Consider the following 9,724-nt stretch of genomic DNA (forward strand, 5'->3'; position numbering starts at 1 on the left):
CCCGGCTGCCTCTGGCCATGGTAGGGCAGGAGAGGCCTGTAGTTCTCCCTGGTTGCCTCTGGCCATGGTAGGGCAGGAGAGGCCTGTAGTTCTCCCCGGCTGCCTCTGGCCATGGTAGGGCAGGAGAGGCCTGTAGTTCTCCCCGGCTGCCTCTGGTCATGGTAGGGCAGGAGAGGCCACTGGGCCATGAGGACAAACACAAAGAGTCACTCTGAGGTCCATTGTCTATCACACACAAACACACACACACACACACACACACACGTCAAATCAAATCCAATGTTATTTGTCACATACACGTGATTAGCAGATGTCATTGCGGGTGCTTCTAGCTCCGACAGTGCAGTAATGTCTAACAAATTACACAACATATACCCACTACACACAAATCTAAGTAGGAATGACTTAAGACTATGTACATATGGACGAGCGATGTCAGAGCGGAACAGACTAAGATACAGTAGAATAGTATAGAAAACAGTATATACATTTATTTTTTATTTATTTTTTCACCATTATTTAACCAGGTAGGCAAGTTGAGAAAGTTTTGAGAAGTTTTCATTTACAACCGCGACCTGGCCAAGATAAAGCAAAGCAGTTCGACACAAACAACACAGAGTCACACATGGAGTGAAACAAACATACAGTCAATAATACAGTAGAAAAATAAGTCTATAAACAATGTGAGCAAGTAAGGTGAGATAAGGGAGGTAAAGGCAATAAATAGGCCATGGTGGCCTATATTGTAGATACAATATAGCAATTAAAACACTGGTATGGTAGATTTGACAGTAGACGAGTGTGCAAAGTAGAAATACTGGCGTGCAAAGGAGCAAAATAAATAAATACAGTATGGGGAAGATGTAGTTGTTTGGGCTATTTATAGATGGGCTATGTACAGGTGCAGTGATCTGTGAGCTGCTCTGACAGCTGGTGCTTAAAGCTAATGTGGGAGATAAGGTTTTTCCAGTTTCAGAGATTTTTGTAGTTCGTTCCAGTCATTGGCAGCAGAGAACTGGAAGGAGAGGCGGCCAAAGGAGGAATTGGCTTTGGGGGTGACAAGTGAGATATACCTGCTGGATTGCGTGCTACGGGTGGGTGCAGCTATTGTGACCAGCGAGCAGAGATAAGGCGATAATAATAATAAGAAGAAGAAGAAGATAATAAGAGATAATACATATGAGATGAGTAATGCAAGATGTGCAAACACACACATGCACGTACATGCAGTTCTGTTCATCTATACCACTCCACTGTGCTCTAATCTCATACAAACTCTTGAGGGTCACCCATTCAATGAGACATGGCGAATAGGTTATCCCTCATTCCCTAAACCGTTGAGCAGGAGGTCTGTTCAGAGACAGAATCATCAAATTATTCGGGTCCAGGAAACACAAAAGGAATTCTGGCTCATTCTGGTCAGCCTGTTCAACATGTGACGACAAACAACAGTTGTTTAACAGAGACAGAAAAGGTATTGTCATTATGACAACATGGTTGTTGTTGTTGTCCGCTCTGCCCCTCTCTAACCTCACGAGGAACATAAACAATTTAGTAGGAATTTCCAGACGGAGGACAAACTGAGCCAACCACCATATCGCTCTTTTCCACTTCTTCCCTTTCTCCAAAACCCCATGTCCACTACCAGTCACTGTGAAATGTGTGATTGTGATTAGAGGGCCCAGTCTCTGTTCTACAATTATCACTCTGCTCATAGAGATAGAGGCAGATTTCTTATTGTACCAGACTGGAAGGGGGTAACCCGACCTGTTGGCGCCGCCCTACTGGTAACACATGATCCACTTGTTTTTCTTAAGGACACACTGGGGCTAAATTGCATCCTCCCCCTACCCTGAACTGAAGCATTCCCCAATGCTTTTGGTTTTTGCTGCTAGACACCGAAACTCAGATATCTGTGAAAAGCAGAGCGCCAACAAGCGGAGGCAGGTGTAGATAATCAAACAGGTACACACACACGCATACTACCTGCCTTACTCTCCAAAAACACACCCATTTCACCTGCCAAGTTTCACCCTTCTCCTTAATCATTTCCTAGAGTTCTTTAGAAGTTCTCCACTCCCTAACTCCCACCCCTTCAGCTTCGGGTAAGGTTAAGGGGGAAGGTGTGTGTCTCTATGTTAGCTGGTGTGCAATCTTTAATTTTAAGGAAGTCTCAAGGTTTTGCTCGCCTGAGGTAGAATACTTCATGATAGACTGCAGACCATACTATTTACCTCACTCAGCGAGCTGTATAGGGCCATAAGCAAACAAGAAAATGCACATCCAAAGATGTCTCTCCTAGTGGCCAGTGATTTTAATGCAGGGAAACTGAAATCCACCTTACCTCAATTTTACCAGCATTTCACCTGTGCAACTACAGGCAAAAAAAAGTCTAGACCACCTTTACTCCACACACAGAGATGCATTCAAAACTCTCCCTCCATTTGGCAAATCTGACCATAACTCTATCCTCCTGATTCCTGCTTACAAGCAATAACTCAAACAGGAAGTACCAGTGAGCTCAATACGGAAGTGGTTCGATGAAGCGGATGGTAGGACACAGGACTGTTTCACTAGCACAGACTGGAATATGCTCCGGCATTCATCCGAAAACATTGAGGAGTACACCACATCAGTCATCGGCTTCATTAATAAGTGAATAGACGATGTCGTCCCCACAGTGACCGTACGTACAGATCCCAACCAGAAGCCAGGGATTACAGGCAACATCTGCACTGAGCTAAAGGCTAGAGCTACCGCTTTCAAGGAGCAGGACACTAATCCGGATGCTTATAAGAAATCCTGCTATGACCTCCAACTAACCATCAGTCAAAACTTCAATACAGGACTAAGATTGAATCTTACTACGTCAGCTCTGATGTGGGTCGGATGTGGCAGGATTTGCAAACTATCACAGATTACAAAGGGATTCCCAGCCGTGAGCTGCGAGTGACGCGAGCCTACCAGTTGAGCTAAATTCCTTCTGAACTAAATTCCTTTTATGCTCGAGGCAAGCAACACTGTACAATGTATGAGAGCACCTGCTGTTCTGGACGACTGAGTGATCTTGCTCTCCGTAGACGATGTGAATAAGACCTTTCAGCAGGTTAACATTCACAGATGGATGTTATAATTTTTGTATTATTTATCTTTTTTTCTCTCTGCATTGTCAGGAAGGGCCTGTAAGTAAACGTTTCACTGTTAGTCTAGCTAGGCTGTTAGTCTAGCATGTGACTAATAAACATAGATTTGATTAATTAAATTCTAGTCCTATTCAAATTTGCTAGCCTATACTTGTAACTTTGTAGGCCAGATGTGCTGCACCAGAATTGCATGTTCTCTCCCTGCTTTATCATGGTTTGAATGATGTGCGCAATTCCAATCCATATAATACAGTATAATACAATACCGTAATACAGTTCACACTTAAAAAGATTAGCTACTGGAGTTAGTTTAATGTATTTACCAAAGAGAACATATGGGCTTTTATTATTTGCTGTTGTGCGTAATGTGCAGTAGCCTATATCATATAGGTTATTGGATAATGACACAATCATTTGGTTTTTTGTGGTGCTTGGGCTCATTAAATGTTGTTCATGTAGCGCTCATTAAATGTATTTAATGTCTGGCTCATCAGGCTCAGGTAGCATCAGGCTTGAATTTTCGATCAAAGCTCTAATCAAATCCAGACACAGGCCTATTGATATGCTTTATAATGCTTTTGAATTACACTTCCGGTTTTGTCGGGAAATACCGGGTTACACGGGAGAAAAGTGATTTATTCTCGGGATGGAACATTTGTAAAATAACTGAAAATATTCAACCCTAACACCCACCCTATCCCTGTCTAACAGTAATCCACACAGCATCATACTCTCCATCTCCTCACTCGGTTTTCACTGATTTATTTTATTTTATCTTTATCTAACTAGGCAAGTCAGATAAGAACAAATTCTTATTTTCAATGACAGCCTAGGAACAGTGGGTTAACTGCCTTGTTCAGGGGCAGAATCACAGATTTTTACCTTGTCAACTGGGGGATTTGAACTTGCAACCTTTCAGTTACTAGTCCAACACTATAAACACTAAGCTGCCTGCTGCCCTAAAAATCTATGATATCTACAGGCTTCCTCCATCCTTCCTGGATGTCCTGAATACAGTTTTTTCTGTCTATGCTTTAATTACATTTCTAGAATTCCAAGATAGGAAGTGTTTATATTTCTATTTTATAGATTATATTTCTAATTTACAGATGATATTTCTAATATACAGATTAGATGGGATGCTTTGGTTTTTTGTTTGATTTTAGTCAAAACGATCCCCCCCAGTGATGATTATCCTCTTTGCTAATTTCCCAGGATTACTCAGTGTTTGTCTTTAATTGAGTTAGCAGATTGTGAATCCCCTGCCAGTGTGTGGTGCGTCTGTTGTCTGTCCGAGGCCATCGTTAAAGAAGATTTTACCACCACCTCAGCATGAGCCAGTCGCAATGATGTCATCACTCACAGACACAGGCAGGATGACTCAAGTACGTTGGAGAGAGGGGGGGGGGGAGAAGAGAGGGAGAGCGAAGGAGAGGCAGGAGGGGTGAGGGAGGTGATAGAGGGAGTGGAGAGGGAAGGAGGGGGGAAAGAGAAAGATAGACAGACAGATACAGAGACAAAGAGAGAGAATGGACTTGTGTAAGAGAAAGAGACCTCATGGCTAAGTCTGTATATCAGTACGAACATTGAGCTCCGTCATTGCCTGGCAACGCTGGCCATGTCCCAGCTCCTCCAATACACTGGATCTGCCATAAGTCTCTGGACGGGACACACACACGGCTTCCTGTCTCTCAGTGCTGCAATGCATCTGATCCTATCCCCATGGAGAGGGTGGGGGTGGGGGTGATGCCAGCAGAGCCACTCTCAGAGCCACTCTCAAGCTGTTTATTCAGCTTGGGCACAATCACGTTTTGGCGTCCGGATGAAGAGGAATACTATTCACAGTGTTATTTCATAAATATATAATCATGACATTGACATAAATAGAAGCACACAGACACTTGCAAAGACAAACACACATACATCGCAACGTGCAACCCTCCACCCCCAGATAACACGTAGTATTCATGTATTCACCCAGACATTTTCCACAAAACAAAAAGAATGCCTACGTCTATTGACCATGAAAAGATGCACGCAGATTTGGTCCCCAGTGAAGAGAGAGAGAGATGTCTTTGTTGGTTATCTCCATTGGAGAAACGCCTCCGTTTGGCTCAGCCTAATCAGAACACAAACACGCCTCTGTCATCTGGCTCTCAGCCCTCACCCTCTCTGACACACACACACACTCACACAGTGAAACATAACGGGAACAGCTTTCTCTCCTCTCGTCACCACATTTTCCTTTCCCCCTCTCCTCTCGTTTATTCTCTCTTCTATCACTTTCTTCTCTTCTCTGTCGGCCTCAGCATTCCTAGTCCTCCATTCATCTCTATTATGTCAAAACATTCGGTTGGTAATCTTTCCTATCCTCTTCTCTTTTCCACATTTCTCCTTCTGTTTCCTTTTCTTCCCTCTGTCCTTCTCTATCTCATCTAGTCTTAGAATGCCTCTGTCTTTCCCCAGGGCAGCAACATAAGGGCTGGTATACATTAGCTGTGCTTCTCTCTCTCTGTAGTGCACACAGGGCCGGCAGGCAGCAGGCTGATTTCAGTTGCTGGAGAGAATAGCTATAGCTGGGAATAAGCAAAGCCAATCCCTGTGGGACCAGAGTTTCTCTCTGAATAAGAGGTGCTCACATCCTGCTCATCAATCCCCTCACTTCTGACAACAGATGCACAATACCCAGGGAACATGTATGGACTTTGGTGGAAGGGTGTGTGTTGTGGACAGGGTGAGTGAGTGTGTGTGTGAGAGAGAAAGAGAGAGAGAGAGAGAGAGAGAGGATGGCAGAGAAAGACAAAAACGTACAAGAGACTCAGATTGTGTTGGATAGCCGTGAGAATAGCCCTACTGTATGTGTGCTGAGGAATCTGCGAGCCAGAGTCACTTGTTGCTGTGTGTGCTGTATTATGAGAGAGCCTAGACCTTTCCCCCTGTGCCAGGTCTGTTCCCTGGGCTGCAGTAGAAAGACTGGGCTGTGCCCTGAGAGGGAGGTCAGCAGTCAGCAGTGCCCTGAGCACCGGGCAGGACCCCACCACTCATGTGACCAGCCCACGTCCCTTGACATCCGTCAGGGAGAGAATAGATCGAGTTGTATTTGGAGTTTAGCTACGGTGGGAAAAGCATCCCTCGGAATGTGACTTTGAGAGGGATGGGTGTACGGGGTCCTCGGTTTTCTCAACAGAAATGCTCTCCTCTTGAGACTGCCAAAGGTCAAGGGTCAGAGCTGCAACAGTGCCCACTCTCTATTTCTCTCCGCGTCTAACAAAACCCACAGCTGATGGAAGCAGAAAGAGAGGCCTCAGGCCACTACTGGACACAGAAGCTACACATGGCAGGCTGCTACTAAACAAGCCTCTCACGGCCCCTTCCCCACCAAAACACTGTTCCTATGCATTCCATCCTGAGCTGTGACAAGGACTCGCCTCTGTCTGTCCATCTGGCCATGTGACATCTGTCATCACACTTTTATTGTTCAGACATGTTTACATTCATCTTGCCTGGAAGTGTGACACCTGACGACTAATGGCAAATTCCTGTCACCTGAAACTATTTGTAGGAACATGTAAACAAAACAACGCTGCCTATAGTGTGATAATGTATGGCCACAGGATGTGATGTAAGCAGCTATCATGTGTCTTCTCCTGTTACGTATGTTCTCTTTTATGTCCTTTTCTTTTGTCTTACAGTTCTGTCTCTTGTTTCCTGAGGTTAGTATCTGTTAGTCCAGCGTTTTGTACCTCGCATGAAGCCAAAAACCCACTGAACCAGCCAGGGCAGATCAAACAACTCATTTTTGCCTTTATTCCATTTCAAAATCAACATGGACAAGAGTACTTTCCTTTTATGAGAACCTACAGCATGACTGTTGGAATCAAAGACTAAACACTGTATGTACAGCAATCCAGTCCTCCACAATACCTTGAGTCTCTCAAGGTATTGTTTATGAAACCATCTATCTTGACCTCCACACTCCCCTCCCTCCCTCTCCCCATGCAACACAAGCCCACACAGGAAAATAATAAACCGATAAGGTTGGACGGTATGGGAAAGGCTCCAAGCCCCAGTGTCAGGCAGCAGCAGCAAGGTAGAGAGAGAAAGACCCATCCCTGTTCCGGTTCCCAGGCTCTCTCTCTGGAACGGGATGAGCAGGGAGAGAGGGCAAGCCCTAGCCTGACTACACACACTCATTCAATCCCACAACAGCAGAACCAGAAAAACCTGCCGGCACACACCGTTCGTTACCTGTCATTCATGCACACATACAAACACACACCCTATACGCAAGACAAGCCCACACATACTCCGCTGTCCCGTTATGATGTACAGTTTACAGTATGCTGTAAATGCAAATAGATATAAGGTCATATATTTGTACACACAGCTTTCATTCAGTTTTAATAAGGTAGTCGTATTGCTGCCTTGTGTAATGTAGCTATGTTTTCTTGTGCAACACGCCCTTTTGTGGGTCAGTACTATAGCTGTTTGTGCTTGGATGCACTCTGGCACAGTTACCCAACTTGGAAAGTGCTGGATTCTCCCAGGCTTGTGGGCTCAGACCTGGGCCAGAATAATCTGTAGGTGAACACAGACAATTAACCACACTTTTACACCCACATACATGTACACATAATCGACATCCACTTCTCAGTGTATGTGTGTAAGGCAGCCCTCCGCACCTCTCTGATTCAGAGGGGTTGGGCTAAATGCAGAAAACGCATTTCAGGTGAATGCATTCAGTTGTACAACTGACTAGGTATCCCCCGTTCAATGTCCCTCTATACCAAACGTTAGGAACACCTTCCCAATATATATATATTTTCCCTCAGAACAGCCTGAATTCGTCGGGGCATGGACTCTACAAGGTGTTGAAAGTCAACAAGGTATGCTGGCCCATGTTGACGCCAATGCTTCCCACAGTTGTGTCAAGTTGGCTGGATGTCCTTTGGGTGGTGAACCATTCTTGATACACACAAGAAACTGTTAAGCGTGAAAAACCCAGCAGCATTGAAGTTCTTGACAAACTCAAACCAGAATTTGCCTGGCACCACCTACTAGGGCTCCTGAGTGGCACAGTGGTCTAAGGCACTGCATCTCAGTGCTCAAGGCATCACTACAGACATCCTGGTTCTATTCCAGGCTGTATCACAACTGGCCATGATTGGGAGTCCCGTAGGGCAGCGCACAATTGGCCCAGCGTCATCCGGGTTTGGCCGGTGTAGGCCGCCATTGTAAATAAGAATTTGTTCTTAACTGACTTGCCTAGTTAAGCCCAAATTACAGCGTGCAGTGTAAAGGCACAGGGATGAAGATCAAACAAACACGTAAAACACAGGATAGAAACCCAAAACAAAAGAGCAAGGAGTACCTCGAATAAATAACACTAGCGCTCAATGATTAACACACGGGACGAGACCCGTAATCATCTGCACACAATAATCAACAGCACCATGGTGAACAAAGGGCACATATATACAACTACAATCAGGGGGAATAGGGGCCAGGTGTGCGCAAGGAAAGTTCCAGAGGGATCTGTGACACCTGTCTCCTCCCCTTCACATACACTGATTGGAGTGGATTTAATATGTGACATCAATAAGGGATCATAGCTTTCACCTGGATTCACCTGGTCAGTCTAAACCATAGAAAGAGCAGGTGTTCTTAATGTTTTGTATACTCAGTGTATATGCGCTCTCTCTCTCACGTACACACACACACACACACACACACACACACACACACACACACATTCACATGCACGAACACTGACGCACACAGCGCACATCCAAACGTGCATTCGGAAAGTATTCAGACCCCTTGACTGTTTACACATTTTGTTACGTTACAATCTTATTCCAAAAATTAAATAAAAAAAATTAAATGTATTAAATAAAAAATAATGATCTCATCAATCTACACACAGTACCCTATAATGACAAAGCAAAAACCGGCTATAACCTTTTGCAAAATGTAAAAAAAAAAAAAACGGAAATATTGCATTTACATAAGTATTCAGACCCTTTACTCAGTACTTTGTTGATTGGCAGCGATTATAGCCTTGAGTCTTCTTGGGTATGACGCTACAGGCTTGGCACACCTGTATTTGGGAAGTTTCTCCCATTCTTCTCTGCAGATCCTCTCAAGCTCTGTCAAGTTGGATGGGGAGCGTCGCTGCACAGCTATTTTCAGGTCTCTCCAGAGATGTTCGATCGGGTTCAAATCCAGGCTCTGGCTGGACCACTCAAGGATGATGCTGCACCACCATGCTACACCGCAGAGATGGTGCCAGGTTTCCTCCAGACGTGATGCTTGACATTCAGGCCAAAAGGTTCAGTCTTGGTTTTATCAGACCAGAGAATCTTGTTTCTCATGGTCTGAGTCCTTTAGGTGCCTTTTGGCAAACTCCAAGCGGGCTGTCATGTGCCTTTTAGTGAGGAGTGGCTTCTGTCTGGCCACTCCAAAAAAGCCTGATTGGTAGAGTGCTGCAGAGATGATTGTCCTTCTGGAAGGTTCTCCCATCTCAGAGGAACTCTGGAGCTCTATCAGCGTGACCATCGGGTTCTTGGTTACCTCCCTGA

This window comes from Oncorhynchus mykiss, chromosome 12 (genome assembly GCF_013265735.2).
Source record: "Oncorhynchus mykiss isolate Arlee chromosome 12, USDA_OmykA_1.1, whole genome shotgun sequence".
NCBI classification, from domain to species: Eukaryota; Metazoa; Chordata; class Actinopteri; order Salmoniformes; family Salmonidae; genus Oncorhynchus; species Oncorhynchus mykiss.